This window comes from Symphalangus syndactylus, chromosome 2 (genome assembly GCF_028878055.3).
Source record: "Symphalangus syndactylus isolate Jambi chromosome 2, NHGRI_mSymSyn1-v2.1_pri, whole genome shotgun sequence".
Lineage (NCBI taxonomy): Eukaryota > Metazoa > Chordata > Mammalia > Primates > Hylobatidae > Symphalangus > Symphalangus syndactylus.
In genome coordinates, this window is record NC_072424.2 from 108,826,122 (window position 1) to 108,842,648 (window position 16,527).

At 38.5% G+C, this 16,527-nt stretch overlaps 1 protein-coding gene across 39 annotated transcripts in view; it reads right to left on the reverse strand.

The window, feature by feature from the left end:
- Positions 1-16,527, reverse strand: part of EPB41L2 (erythrocyte membrane protein band 4.1 like 2) — a 232,544-nt gene that overhangs the window by 175,760 nt on the left and 40,257 nt on the right. The window lies entirely within an intron of this gene.

Genomic DNA, 16,527 nt, shown 5'->3' on the forward strand with positions numbered 1-16,527 from the left:
ACAAAAATGTAGTCAATTTCTAGGCAAGCCCATATCTCAAGGCTACTTTGCTTTATAGAGCCAAATGCACACAACTTTTCATTTAGCATTAAGAAAGGGCCCCAAATATTTTGCATTTTTTGTAAAGAAAATTGAAAGCAAGTCACCAAAGACACACAGGCAAAGTTATTTATTAAATCAGCCCATAAAGTGTGCCACACCACCATTTGAAATTCATAGGGCATTTGGAATCACAGCTGTTTCTGTTTTATCCAAATCGTCCAGGATGCAATGGGCAACACGTGAAGCTATTTCCTGATGCTTAATTGTGCCTTGGTGTCCCACTATTCTCGACTTGCCATGTTCCAAATAAATAGTTAAAATAGGTGTTTTAAAAAAAAAAAAAAAAAACCTCAGGCAGCCCACTCACTCACCATATCTTTCATTTGAATCTGAGGTTTTTCTACAATACTACGGATCACATAAAGACATCTGAGCAAGTCACAGGATGAAGCTGAAGTTCTTCTCAGATTCCTTATTCAAGTATACAAAATCAACCCACATTTTTCTCCTTCAGTTATTTAAGGGGAAGTGAGGGTAGGAGGTGGTAAATTATGCAACAGCTATAATGTATTTAATTTCTAAAAATGAAGCCAACGCTGCCTTTTAAATGCAAAATTAAAGACGACCCTTTAAAAACCAGGAATCCCTTTGTATCCCATTTGGCTTAAAATTTCACAGACTGGTCATTTATTTAGAACACAAGGAAGTCCAAATGGTAAAAAGGCATCTGTAATCACTCACAAAATGAAGCTGGATACTACCCTGTCCTGGGAGAGTTGAATGCCAAAATTCAATCTGTGACCCAAGCTCCACAATTCATAGATTGGGGAAAAAGAAAAATCAGCACAATATTTTCCAAGGGACGTTTTCTGTCTCCAAAAATGACTTGCAAGTGCAAAAAAGTTCCAATAATGACGCAAAGGCAACCTCTCCAAAAGGGTACAATTTCAGAAGCTGTCCAAAAACCCCATACACAAAAATGATAAGCAAAGGAACCTCGATTCAATTGCACAAGACTCATTACACTTTGATTCAAGAGAAGATAAAAGAGTATTTTTCAGTCAGAGTCCAACATAAACACTAATGTAAAATATGCTCAAATTCAGAACTTCTTTTCCAAGGCATACTTTAAATTATTCCAGCATAATAAAGCCTATAGATTACACAGGGAAGAAATCCGGAAAGCAAACCAAGGAATTCAAAATAGAAATTCAAAGGAAAATGTTTGGATGTCTGGCAGGTAAAGAGACCTGCTTGCCTATATCTAGGTACAAAAGGCACATCTTGTTATTTTAGATAATTTTTCCAACTTAAATAAACTGCATAGTGGAGCAGGAACCAACTGTAAACATGCTTTCATTCCCTGCTTGCCTTAACAAAATGTTAGCAAACCAGGCTATCTTTCATCTCCATAAACAAAACAGAATATCAAAGAGATTTCACATTATTGTTTATCAGCTTATCAGCATCATCAAAGTACATCTGTAATTGATACTACTTATGAGAAAGCATCTGTGGAAAGAGCAAGAAGAAAGAGTCTGTGTTGGAAACTCACTCGGGAGGGTCTGAAGGAGTTTTGTGTGCTGTTCATCACTATCATAAAATAGCCTGTAAGACAATCACCAAAAAGTAAAAACACAGATTTCTTGAGTTAATGGTCCACATCTTCACAAGAATAACTTTCGAATAAGTAAACAACAACAGAACAACTGGGCCAACATTATCCAGAGGTCTGGCATAAGAAGATAAAGCACTCAAGTTCACAGTTTAAACATGGGTTTCCTGGCCCACAGTAGAAAACTTCAGCCTGGGGAAGATTTACTTCAAATCAAACTAAACGGGCAATTAAGGAATCTCTTTACTACTGTTACATTTTTAAATTCACCCTATTAGAACACTCATCTTAAAACAAAACTGGACTCTTCTAAAAAACAAAAGAGATGAAAAATATAGAATTGTCACTGATTTCTGTTCATTCTCATCCTACTTCCACCTACATTCAACTAATATTTATTGTACAGTTACTATATTAAAAAGCACACAGCTAGTACTGAAGAGGGACAGAATGAGCAAGACAGAGGGATGTACTTACTGCCAAATAGGCTATGTCTGCATCTGTAATTTGCACACAGTAAGTTCAGGTGTTTTATTTGTTTCCTGGTGTTGTTTTTAAGAATGTCTCTGTGGTTCACTTTTTATATGGCAAAAGCACTGAAGGTCCTTCATGTGTCTAAATGAAAAAGTCTGGACATTTGGCTTCAATAAAGCCATCACTTTCTTGCAGATAGGTTCCAGCTATGAATTGTCTAGGTTTGTGTGCTGGACAGGGTGAAAAGGGCAATGTTCCGTGTAGCTGCCAACGGGCTGAACAATTCCCAGTAGCTTGTGGCTAAAGAAATCTTCTCTGAGAAGAGAACTGTAACTTCCAAGCTGGCTTGGGATAATTGTTTGAAACAATGTGATTTTTTTCCATTCAGTTATTTTCTGTTATACCTTTTCCAGCACAATTCTTCTGTGGAATTTTAAAATAATCATGTTTTTAAATGATCTTTCCAGTAAAAAGAATGTTTCAAAAATAATGCTTAACAGCTTAACTGAAAACCAATTTCAGCACACACTAGAAAGAGCATTGAATTATTTCTAGTATTCTCCATCAACAATTAACACAGTATTCATTTTGTTCAGGTATTCGCTTCTGGAAAGCTCTTCCTGAAATCATCCTGCAAATATTTATTAAGCGTTTAATAAGGAAACACACACACACACACACACACACAAACACAAACACACACACACACTCCACCAGGCTGGTCACTGTGGAGAATACCAAAATGAATGAGAAAAACTCACAGCCCTTAACAAACCAACATAATAACAGAGAGAAACAAGGGGGTCAGAGAATCTGTGTTTTTCATAAATTCCCAGGATGATTCCTGTACATACTAAGGTGATGGCATGTGCCTGTAATCTCAGCTACTCGGGAGGCTGAGGCACGAGAATCACTAGAGCCCAGGAGGCAGAGGTTGCAGTGAGCTGAGATCATGCCACTGAACTCCAGTCTGGGTAACATAGGGAGACTCTCTGTCTCCAAAAGAAAAAAAAAAAGCGCTACTATATTCACACACAAAAAAAAAACCTGGCAATAAATTAGTAAGCCATTATTTACTTTAAGAGACTCACCATTGGGTCTCTTAAATTAGAAAGCCACTATAGTTATATTTAAAATAACACTTGTTCTAAACACTTATTTGCACATGACTTTTTCAGCCATAAATCTGCTGCATAAATGAAGTATACCTAGACATTAAATTGTGTGTTGGAAAAACACTATGAAACTATTATAAAAAGAACTAAACTAGGCGTCGGAAAAGATAAGTTCAAGTCCAACTACCATCACTTAATTTGAGTTACAATAAAAATCCTACCTGTCATATTATCTCATAAAGTTATTAAAATACTTAAATAAAAACATACATGAATATGTTTTGCAAAGTGCTTTAAATTTTAACATTATACCACTGGACTAGGAGCAGCTCAGTGGTTTCAGTATCCCAGCAGGTAAAACCTTGTTGGGAATGAAACAAACTAACATTGGCTGGATTTTAAAAATCAATTTTTAGGCTTCCAGAAAATTCACTGATGAGTAGAAATCATTTATCAGAGTTTGCACATCTCTCAATGGATGGTAACAGTACTTCACGTAGTTTCATTATTGTTTTCATATTTTATATAAATTCTCACCATATTCATAGTTTTTTGTATTTTAGTACATTATGTTAATATATGTAGCTCTATGTAGTTCATATGCAGCTCACTCATTTTAACTCCTATACAGTACTTCATTATAAAATATACTTTATTTTTCCTAATTGAAGGATAGGTTGGTTCCAACGTTTTGCTATTAGCAATGTGTCAATAAGCATGCCTTCTGAGTTTCCCTTCACCTACAGGTACGGGAATCTCGAGAGTTCATACCTAGTGCAATTGCTAGCTAGTATGGTATGGTCAGTTTTACACTGCCAAACTGTTCTCCAAGATGGTTATGCTAACTTAGGCTCTCACCAATAACGAATCTTCCCCAACACTGGTATTTTTATACTCATATTATGATGGTTATTAAAACGTCTCTATTTTAACTTACATTTGCCTAACTACTAGTAAGACTCAGGGTTATTGGCCATTTGAGTTTCCAGTTCTCTGGATTGTGTACAATTATGCTCTGTTTTGCTACTAGGTTATCTGCCTTTTTCTTATTAATTTGTAACAGTTGTTCATATAATCCAGATTTTTAATCTTTGTAGCATATAGGCTATTTTCAACAGGACTGCCACTTGGCCAAGGCTACCTAAAGGCCTAGCTAGAATAGACCCACGTACATTCTGACTACAAGTACAGGAGGAGGCAAGCCATGGCTGTTGTACACAGTCAAGGATGTCATCAAGAAACTAGCCTCCGTTTGCCCTCCTGCTCTGCCGTCTTCAACACTAGCCTCATTTTCACCTCTGCAAGACAGCTGCTGCAGCTCTAAACATTATGTCCACTTCAAGGGTGGGGGAAGAAAGACCAGACCCCATATTCAAGGAGTAAAACTTTCTCAGAAATCCTAAGCTCACATCTCACTGGCCACCACTGAGACCTCTAAAGGACATCAGATGAGACAGCTATTTCTAAATGAGCACAAAATCAGGGTTGTGTTGGTAAAGAAAGGGGAATAGGTGAGGTAGGCAGCTAGCAATGTCTTTCAAACATGCCTTACAAATGTATGACACCAATGTGAACCTTTTCGTTTCACTGTGGTAATTTTCTTGTATGGAAGTTTACTTTAATAGAATCAAATTTCTGAATCCTTTTCTTTATCATGTTCTCTGTGTCCCCCGCCCCCCGGCCCACTCATCAACAATGCTTATATTTACTGCTAAATATTTTAAAGATTGGCTTCTTGCCTTTAAGTCTAAATGTAATGCATCCATAAATACAACTATAATGCATTTTGTATATGGTATGAAGTAGGGAATGATTTTTTTTTATATAGACCAATCAGTGGATGTTTACCCCATTTATTTAATAGTTTACCTTTCCCTACTGATTTATAACACTGCTCCTATAGTGTAACAAGCTTCGTTATATTCGTTTATATTAAGTTTCTAGGCTTGTATCCGTTTAAATCAGGTTTCCTGGTATAATTCTCTATCCTTGCCACAATAGTTTCAACAGCCTTGATATGTGGTAGGGACAAAATCTTCCCAACTTGTTCTTCAAAATTATTTTGACTATTCTTCAACACATGCTCATTTGCATATTAACTTTAGGATTGGCTGACCCATAAAAACCCTACTTGGATTATGCGTGAATTTTCACTGAAATTAACCATTTATTTGGGGGGAAACTATTATCTTTACAATATCAAGCATTCCCATTTGTGGAAATGAACATTTCTCCATTTATCCAGCCCTTCTTTCACATCCTTCAACATTTCAAGATTTATCCATAAAGATTTTACGTATCTTGTTAGATTTCTTCCTAGGAAACAGAGTTTTGCATTTTTAGAAACTAGAAATATGATCTTGATCTTCTTTACATACATTTTCTAGTTGGTTATCCCTAGACTCACTTAAGTTTTGCACACAGTCTATTATAGAAACTGCAAAGAATTTTGATTACTCCTTTCCAATATTTATGATCATTTCTATTCTTGTCATATTGTACTGCCAAATTTCAGCAACTACATAAATGACTGAAAGTAGTAATTTTGTATCTTGACCTTAAATCTGTGCTATTAATTGCTAGCTTTTGTAACACGTCTTCATCATGTATTTACATATACTGTAAAACAAACATAATTATTTCTTAGTGACAAATACTCAGATACAGACTTTAACAGAAAATCCCTTTACAGGAAACTGTCCTTTGACTAAGTACAACTATAGTAAGCGATTTCAAAAGAAGCAGAGAAAAAAAAATCCCAATTATATAATTCCATAAAGGCTACAATGTTATAGCTATTTTTAACTGTAACACGTTTCAATTGTTTGTATTTCATTACCAAGGAATTAAACTATATATAATAAATGTGTATATATGCAAAAAAAAAGAAATCTGTGCTATTATCATATTGCTAAGTATAATGTTGGATTTTATTTTCAAAGACATTATTTAGCATGGTAGAGAATTATACTGCATTCCTAATTTAGTTAGCATTTTCCTGAATGAATATTGGAATTTCATAAAATGCTTTATCTAGCAAAACAATTTTACGTTTTCCTTTTAGTTAACAATCAATTCTTTAAAGGAGTGTGAAATTGTATATTATTTCTTCATTCCTAAAATGAATTACAGTTAATATACTACGTATAATAGATTTTTTTTCTGTTTTACTGGGGCATTACATATATTTATGGGTGACATTTACCTGTAATTTTCCTGTTTTCACTGTTCTGGTCAGTATTGTTACCAGGGTTATGTTAGCTTAAAAATTCAAGAATGCTTTAACATATTTCTATTTTCTGGAACAGTGTGGGAGTTTCTCCTCCATGGCAGTATGAAAACACTTTCCCATAGTCTAGGTCCAACAACCACTATTTTTTAGTCTAATAACCATGGAAACACGGTTACTAATTTCCAAGGTTTTCTATTTTTCTGGAGGAAAACATATGTTTCTATTTTGTTGGTATTTTCAAAAGTATTAACATAGATATATATATTTATATTGTCTTCTAATCTGAGATGGTAAATATTTTTCTCTTCTTTTTTCTTAGATAAAATGTTAAAGGGTTACCCTTTATTGGGTGATTTGCCTTCTCCCACCCTGCCCAAGAATTAGCACTTTGCATTTTTGCTTTTTTTCATACAATTTTTGTTCATATCATTAACTCCCTCGCATTTATGTACATAAATTATTCGTGTTTTTTCTACTGTCTTAAACATAAAGCCGAGCTCCTTTACAATTTTTTCATTTAATATGTCTGTAATTTAAAGCTGAGCATGTGATATCAGTTTCTGCAGCCTCTCTCAAGTTTTGCTATGCAGCGTTCTCACTGTTACTATGTTCTAAATCATCTGCAATTCTACCTTTTACATTCTCCTTGACCCAAAGTGATTCCCTCTATCTACTGCTTCCACACATTTCAAGATATTCCCATCACTGGAGTTATTCACAGTTGAATGAAATGACAGTGAAATGACTGATGGATTGATTTTTCATGCTAGATATCTAAAGTGTATTTGGTGAGAGATGCCAATCAATAATTTTGGCTCATTCTTTAGATGGGGTCGACCAAGCCATTACTGATGATTTCCATCAAAGTTGCTCAGTTCACTGAGGGGGGTTTCCCATGAGTCTTCAGCTCTTCAGCTCTCATTGCGCCAGTAATGCTCTTGGAACAATTTTTTTGTTGTTAAGAGACAGAGTCTTGTTCTGTCACCCAGGCTGGAATGCAGTAGCATGATTATAGCTTACTAAAGCCTTGAATTCCTGGGCTCAAGCGATCCTCCCACCTCAGCCTCCCAAGGAGCTGGAACTACAGGCATGTGCCACCACCCCACCAGGCTAATTTTTTTTTAAGTTTTTTTGTAGAGACAGGGTCTTGTTTTATTTCCCAAGCTGGTCTCAAACTCCTAGTCTCAAGTGATCCTTCTGCCTTGGCCTCCCACAGCACTGGGATTACAGGCGTGAACCACTGCACTAGGCTTGGAACAATTCTTAAGTTTACTCTGACCTCTCCCTTTCTTATCACTTCATGGGAGTTTAGTGAGTGCTGTGATCTTTCCACAGAAGGAGCTCATGCAGAAGAATATCATTTCAACAAACATCATTTCAAGACTGCAGGACTTCCTAGGTTACAACATCTACTGATGGCTCTAACTATTAGCAGGTATAGCAAATGAGAATTAATGGAAAACATTAAAAAACCCACATAAACTTAAAGAACTGCACACCACTACCCTCTGAACAAAATGCTGGCCAAAACCTCCCAATTGATACAAAACAAAAAAAATGAATCAGGGAAGCAAGCAAGGTATACACCCCAAAATATGGCAACTTTTTCAAAATAAAAACCCTCAGGAAAAAGGGAATCCTATTTAAAAATGGCAATAAACAAAAAATTAGGCAGGCGTGGTGGCAGGTGCCTGTAATCCCAGCTACTCAGGAGCCTGAGGCAGGAGAATCCCTTGAACCCGGGAGGCAGAGGTTGCAGTGAGCCAAGATCGCACCATTGCACTCCAGCCTGGGCAACAAGAGTGAGATTCCGTCTTAAAAAAAAAAAAAAAAAAAAAAAAAGTAATAAAAACAATAATAGCAAGAGCATTAGCTAACACTTCCCATGCACCATTCTGTTGTATATACTAATTTAATCCTTACAAAAACCCTATGAAGTAAAAACTATTCTTACTCCCATTTTATAGATGAAACTAAAGCACCTAGTTGGTAAGGACGAACTCAGACAGTCAAGCTCCAGTAGTGCTCCTAATTACCACACTATAAGCCGGCAGTCCCAACCTTTTTGGTATCAGGGACTGGTTTCGTGGAAGAAAATTTTTCCACAGACCAGGGTCGGGGGATGGTTTTGGGATGATTCAAGTGCATTAGATTTATTGTGCACTTTATTTCTGATATTATTACATTGTAATATATAATGAAATAATTACACAACTCACCATAATGTAGAATCAGTGGGACCCTTGGACTTGTTTTCCTACAACTAGGCAGTCCCATCACGGGGGTGATGGGAGACAGTTACTGATCATCAGGCATTAGATTTTCATAAAGAGTATGCAACCTAGATCCCTCACATGTGCAGTTCACAATAGGGTTCATGCTCCTAGGAGACTCTAATGCCACTGACAAGAGGCAGAGTTCAGGAGGTAATGGCCACCTACCGCTTACCTCCTGCTGTGCAGTCCATGGCCTGGAGATTGGGAACCCCTGCTACTCCTGTCACATGGTAACGTGACACTGCATTCTTTCTACTACATTCTTTCTACTCCTAGTTATCTATAGGAACTATCTATCTCCTATATATAGATAACCCTCCACCAGCTTTATATTCAAATCTTCACAAAGTCTCTTATTAAAAGGAAAAATCTCTCAATTGCTTTATTTTGAATAATAAATTACTAACAGGCTTGAGTTCAAATCCTGGCTCCATATTTATCTGCTGTGCAAGTGATTTAATCTCCTTGCCTTGGTTTCCTCAACTGTAAAAGGAAAATAACTGATAGCACCTATGTCAAAATTAAGTTTGGGGTTCAAATGAATCAAAGCAATCTAGTTATATTACTGTGCCAGGTAAGTAAATTGTGTTCGCTGCTATTATAAAAACAGTGTCATCATCATCATCATCCAGTGCTAGTGCTCCTAGGTTATTATTTCCTTTCAAACTGTAAATAATACCACTGTACATAAGCCTTTTAAAAATATTTTTTAAGTGGAATTCTGTAACACTAACCTCTTGGAGATATCGTCGATATTAAGTAATCAAACACGTTTCTGGATAAAATTCTTGTGACATCATCATACCAGACTCAACTCTAGAAGACGATTTCCACAAGGGCAGGAATTTTTGTCTGTTTTCTAAACCACCTTATTTCCATTACCTACAATATTGCTTGGCATCAATATATGTTTGTTGAATAAATTAGTAAAAAGTATTGAATCTCAAACAATATAAAAGAAAATGAATATAGTATGTCCTAAAAAACTAGGTTAGATACGTTTTACACAATTTTACATAAAGTTTCATAAAATAATGCAAAGTATTCCTTCCATATAATAATGATATATTGCTATTTTCACATGTGTATGTGACTACTATGTAATAAATCCAATATTTAAATATTTTATTATTTCATCTGCTACCCTAAAAATTTATAAAGACTTCTTAGGATGTTAACGGCCTAATTTATTTCCTATTATTTCTTTCTTTTTTTTTTTTTTTTTTTTTTTTGAGACAGAGTCTCACTCTGTCACCCAGGCTGGAGTGCAGTGGCGTGATCTCAGCTCACTGCAACCTCCGCCTCCTAGGTTAACGCCATTCTCCTGCCTCAGCCTCCCAAGTAGCTGGGACTACAGCTGCTCGCCAACACGCCCAGCTAATTTTTTTTTTTGTATTTTTAGTAGAGACGGCGTTTCACTGTGTTAGCCAGGATGGTCTCGATCTCCTGACCTCGTGATCCACCCGCCTCAGCCTCCCAAAGTGCTGGGATTACAGGCATGAGCCACTGCGCCCGGCCTATTATTTCTTATTTATTTTCCTGTGTTGTCCTTCATCTTCCCTCCAAAATTAATTCCATCTACTATTTAGTAAGCCAAAGATTTCAGTAGATAAAAATATAGGCTGGGCACGGTGGCTCACGCCTGTAATCCCAGCACTGTGGGAGGCCGAGGTGGGTGGATCACAAGGTCAGAAGTTCGAGACCAGCCTGACCAACATGGGGAAACCCTGTCTCTACTAAAAATACAAAAATTAGCCGGGCGTGGTGGTGCACATGCCTGTAATCCCAGCTATTCAGGAGGCCGAGGCAAGAGAATCACTTGAACTCGGGAGGCAGAGGTTGCAGTGAGCCAAGACCGTGCCACTGCACTCCAGCCTGGGCAACAGAGTAAGACTTCGTCTCAAAAACAGAAGAAGAAAAAAAAAAGTATATATATATATATATATATATATATATGTCCCTTTCCTGAAAAGAACTCTATGTCTATAGGAGTATTTAACTCTTTTTTCCCCATATCAAATAAATAAACCTTTTTTAAAACAAATATTGGATTCAGGAAAAAGATGGCCGAATAGGAACAGCTCCGGTCTCCAGCTCCCAGCCCCAGCGACACAGAAGACGGGTGATTTCTGCATTTCTGCTTGAGGTACCGGTTTCATCTCACTAGGGAGTGCCTAACAGTGGGTTCAGGACAGTCGGTGAAGCGCACTGTGCGCGAGCCGAAGCAGGGCGAGGCATTGCCTCACTCGGGAAGCGCAAGGGGTCAGGGAGTTCCCTTTCCTAGTCAAAGAAAGGGAAAACAGACGGCACCTGGAATATCGGGTCAGTCCCGTCCTAATACTGCGCTTTTCCAACGGGCCTGGAAAACGGCACACTAGGAGATTGTGTCCCGCACCTGGCTCGGAGGGTCCTATGCCCACAGAGTCTTGCTGATTGCTAGCACAGCAGTCTGACATCACGCTGCAAGGCGGCAACGAGGCTGGGGGAGGGGCGCCCGCCATTGCCCAGGCTTGCTTAGGTAAACAAAGCAGCCAGGAAGCTCGAACTGGGTGGAGACCACCACAGATCAAGGAGGCCTGCCTGCCTCTGTAGGCTCCACCTCTGGGGGCAGGGCACAGACAACCAAAAACTCAGCGAGAACCTCCACAGCCTTAAATGTCCCTGTCTGACTGACAGCTTTGAAGAGAGTAGTGGTTCTCCCAGCACGCAGCGGGAGATCTGAGAACGGACAGACTGCCTCCTAAAGTGGGTCCCTCACCCCTGAGCAGCCTAACTGGGAGGCACCCCCCCAGTAGGGACAGTCTGACACCTCATTCAACCGGGTACTCCTCTGAGACAAAACTTTCAGAGGAACTATCAGACAGCTGAATTTGTGGTCTCACAAAAATCCACTGTTCTGCAGCCACCGGTGCTGACACCCAGCCAAACAGGGTCTGGAGTGGACCTCTAGTAAACTCCAACAGACCTGCAGCTGAGGGTCTTGTTTGGTAGAAGGAAAATTAACAAACAGAAAGGACATCCACACCAAAAACCCATCTGTACATCACCATCATCGAAGACAAAAAGTAGACAAAACCACAAAGATGGGGAAAAAACAGACCAAAAAAACTGGAAACTCTAAAAAACAGAGCACCTCTCCTCCTCCAAAGGAACGCAGTTCCTCACCAGCAATGGAACAAAGCTGGATGGAGGATGACTTTGATGAGTTGAGAGAAGAAGGCTTCAGACGATCAAACTACTCTGAGCTACGAGAGGAAATTCAAAACAATAGCAAAGAAGTTAAAAACTTTGAAAAAAAATTAGAAGAATGGATAACTAGAATAACCAATGCAGAGAAGGGCTTCAAGGAGATGATGGAGCTGAAAGCCAAGTTTCGAGAACTACGCGAAGAATGCAGAAGCCTCAGTAGCAGATGTGATCAACTGGAAGAAAGGGTATCGCTGATAGAAGATGAAATGAATGAAATGAAGAGAGAAGGGAAGTTTAGAGAAAAAAGAATAAAAAGAAATGAACAAAGCCTCCAAGAAATTTGGGACTATGTGAAAAGACCAAACCTACGTCTGATTGGTGTACCTGAAGATGATGGGGAGAATGGAACCAAGTTGGAAAACACTCTGCAAGATATTATCCAGGAGAACTTCCCCAATCTAGCAAGGCAGGCCAGCATTCAGATTCAGGAAATACAGAGAACGCCACAAAGATACTCCTCGAGAAGGGCAACTCCAAGACACATAATTGTCAGATTCACCAAAGTTGAAATGAAGGAAAAAATGTTAAGGGCAGCCAGAGAGAAAGGTCGGGTTACCCACAAAGGGAAGCCCATCAGACTAACAGCTGATCTCTCAGCAGAAACTCTACAAGCCAGAAGAGAGTGGGGGCCAATATTCAACATTCTTAAAGAAAAGAATTTTCAGCCCAGAATTTCCTATCCCGCCAAACTAAGCTTCATAAGTGAAGGAGAAATAAAATACTTTACAGACAAGCAAACGCTGAGTGATTTTGTCACCACCAGGCCTGCCCTAAAAGAGCTCCTGAAGGAAGCACTAAACATGGAAAGGAACAACCGGTACCAGCCCCTGCAAAAACATGCCAAATTGTAAAGACCATCGAGGCTAGGAAGAAACTATAGCAACTAACAAGCAAAATAACCAACTAACATCATAATGACAGGATCAGATTCACACATAACAATATTCACGTTAAATGTAAATGGGCTAAATGCTCCAATCAAAAGACACAGACTGGCAAACTGGATAAGGAGTCAGGACCCATCAGTGTGCTGTATTCAGGAAACCCATCTCACGTGCAGAGACACACATAGACTCAAAATAAAGGGATGGAGGAAGATCTATCAAGCAACTGGAAAACAAAAAAAGGCAGGGGTTGCAATCCTAGTCTCTGATAAAATAGACTTTAAACCAACAAAGACCAAAAGAGACAAAGAAGGCCATTACATAATGGTAAAGGGATCAATTCAACAAGAAGAGCTAACTATCCTAAATATATATGCACCCAACACAGGAGCACCCAGATTCATAAAGCAAGTCCTCAGTGACCTACAAAGGGACTTAAACTCCCACACAATAATAATGGGAGATTTTAACACCCCACTGTCAGCATTAGACAGATCAACGAGACAGAAAGTTAACAAGGATATCCAGGAATTGAACTCAGCTCTACATAAAGTGGACCTAATAGACATCTACAGAACTCTCCACCCCAAATCAACAGAATATACATTTTTTTCAGCACCACACCACACCTATTCCAAAATTGACCACATAGTTGGAAGTAAAGCTCTTCTCAGCAAATGTAAAAGAACAGAGATTATAACAAACTGTCTCTCAGACCACAGTGCAATCAAACTAGAACTCAGGATTAAGAAACTCACTCAAAACCGCTCAACTACATGGAAACTGAACAACCTGCTCCTGAATGACTACTGGGTAAATAATGAAATGAAGGCAGAAATAAAGATGTTCTTTGAAACCAACGAGAACAAAGACACAACATACCAGAATCTCTGGGACACGTTCAAAGCAGTGTGTAGAGGGAAATTTATAGCACTAAATGCCCACAAGAGAAAGCAGGAAAGATCCAAAATTGACACCCTAACATCGCAATTAAAAGAACTAGAAAAGCAAGAGCAAACACATTCAAAAGCTAGCAGAAGGCTAGAAATAACTAAAATCAGAGCAGAACTGAAGGAAATAGAGACACAAAAAACCCTTCAAAAAATTAATGAATCCAGGAGCTGGTTTTTTGAAAAGATCAACAAAATTGATGGACCGCTAGCAAGACTAATAAAGAAGAAAAGAGAGAAGAATCAAATAGATGCAATAAAAAACGAAAAAGGGGATATCACCACCGATCCCACAGAAATACAATCTACCATCAGAGAATACTACAAACACCTCTATGCAAATAAACTAGAAAATCTAGAAGAAATGGATAAATTCCTCGACAAATACACCCTCCCAAGACTAAACCAGGAAGAAGTTGAATCTCTGAATAGACCAATAACAGGTTCTGAAATTGTGGCAATAATCAATAGCTTACCAACCAAAAAGAGTCCAGGACCTGATGGATTCACAGCTGAATTCTACCAGAGGTACAAGGAGGAACTGGTACCATTCCTTCTGAAACTATTCCAATCGATAGAAAAAGAGGGAATCCTCCCTAACACATTTTACGAAGCCAGCATCGTCCTGATACCAAAACCTGGCAGAGACTTAACCAAAAAAGAGAATTTCAGACCAATATCCTTGATGAACATTGATGCAAAAATCCTCAATAAAATACTGGCAAACCGAATCCAGCAGCACATCAAAAAGCTTATCCACCATGATCAAGTGGGCTTCATCCCTGGGATGCAAGGCTGGTTCAACATACGCAAATCAATAAATGTAATCCAGCATATAAACAGAACCAAAGACAAAAACCACATGATTATCTCAATAGATGCAGAAAAGGCCTTTGACAAAATTCAACAACCCTTCATGCTAAAAACTCTCAATAAATTAGGCATTGATGGGACGTATCTCAAAATAATAAGAGCTATCTACGACAAACCCACAGCCAATATCATACTGAATGGGCAAAAACTGGAAGCATTCCCTCTGAAAACTGGCACAAGACAGGGATGCCCTCTCTCACCGCTCCTATTCAACATAGTGCTGGAAGTTCTGGCCAGAGCAATCAGGCAGGAGAAGGAAATAAAGGGTATTCAGTTAGGAAAAGAGGAAGTCAAATTGTCCCTGTTTGCAGATGACATGATTGTATATCTAGAAAACCCCATTGTCTCAGCCCAAAATCTCCTTAAGCTGATTAGCAACTTCAGCAAAGTCTCAGGATACAAAATTAATGTACAAAAATCACAAGCATTCTTGTACACCAATAACAGACAAACAGAGAGCCAAATCATGAGTGAACTCCCATTCACAATTGCTTCAAAGAGAATAAAATACCTAGGAATCCAACTTACAAGGGATGTGAAGGACCTCTTCAAGGAGAACTACAAACCACTGCTCAATGAAATCAAAGAGGATACAAACAAATGGAAGAACATTCCATGCTCATGGGTTGGAAGAATCAATATCGTGAAAATGGCCATACTGCCCAAGGTAATTTATAGATTCAATGCCATCCCCATCAAGCTACCAATGACTTTCTTCACAGAATTGGAAAAAACTACTTTAAAGTTCATATGGAACCAAAAAAGAGCCCGCATCGCCAAGTCAATCCTAAGCCAAAAGAACAAAGCTGGAGGCATCACGCTACCTGACTTTAAACTATACTACAAGGCTACAGTAACCAAAACAGCATGGTACTGGTACCACAACAGAGACATAGATCAATGGAACAGAACAGAGCCCTCAGAAATGATGCCGCATAGCTACAACTATCTGATCTTTGACAAACCTGACAAAAACAAGAAATGGGGAAAGGATTCCCTATTTAATAAATGGTGCTGGGAAAACTGGCTAGCCATATGGAGAAAGCTGAAACTGGATCCCTTCCTTACACCTGATACAAAAATTAATTCAAGATGGATTAAAGACTTATATGTTAGACCTAAAACCATTAAAATCCTACAAGAAAACCTAGGCAATACCATTCAGGTCATAGGCGTGGGCAAGGACTTCATGTCTAAAACACCAAAAGCAATGGCAACAAAATCCAAAATCGACAAATGGGATCTCATTAAACTAAAGAGCTTCTGCACAGCAAAAGAAACTATCATCAGAGTGAACAGGCAACCTACACAATGGGAGAAAATTTTTGCAACCTACTCATCTGACAAAGGGCTAATATCCAGAATCTACAATGAACTCAAACAAATTTACAAGAAAAAAACAAACAACCCCATCAAAAAGTGGGCAGAGGACATGAACAGACACTTCTCAAAAGAAGACATTTATGCAGCCAAAAAACACATGAAGAAATGCTCCTCATCACTGGCCATCAGAGAAATGCAAATCAAAACCACAGTGAGATACCATCTCACACCAGTTAGAATGGCCATCATTAAAAAATCAGGAAACAACAGGTGCTGGAGAGGATGTGGAGAAATAGGAACACTTTTACACTGTTGGTGGGACTGTAAACTAGTTCAACCATTGTGGAAGTCAGTGTGGCGATTCCTCAGGGATCTAGAACTAGAAATACCATTTGACCCAGCCATCCCATTACTGGGTATATACCCAAAGGACTATAAATCATGCTGCTATAAAGACACATGCACACGTATGTTTATTGCGGCACTATTCACAA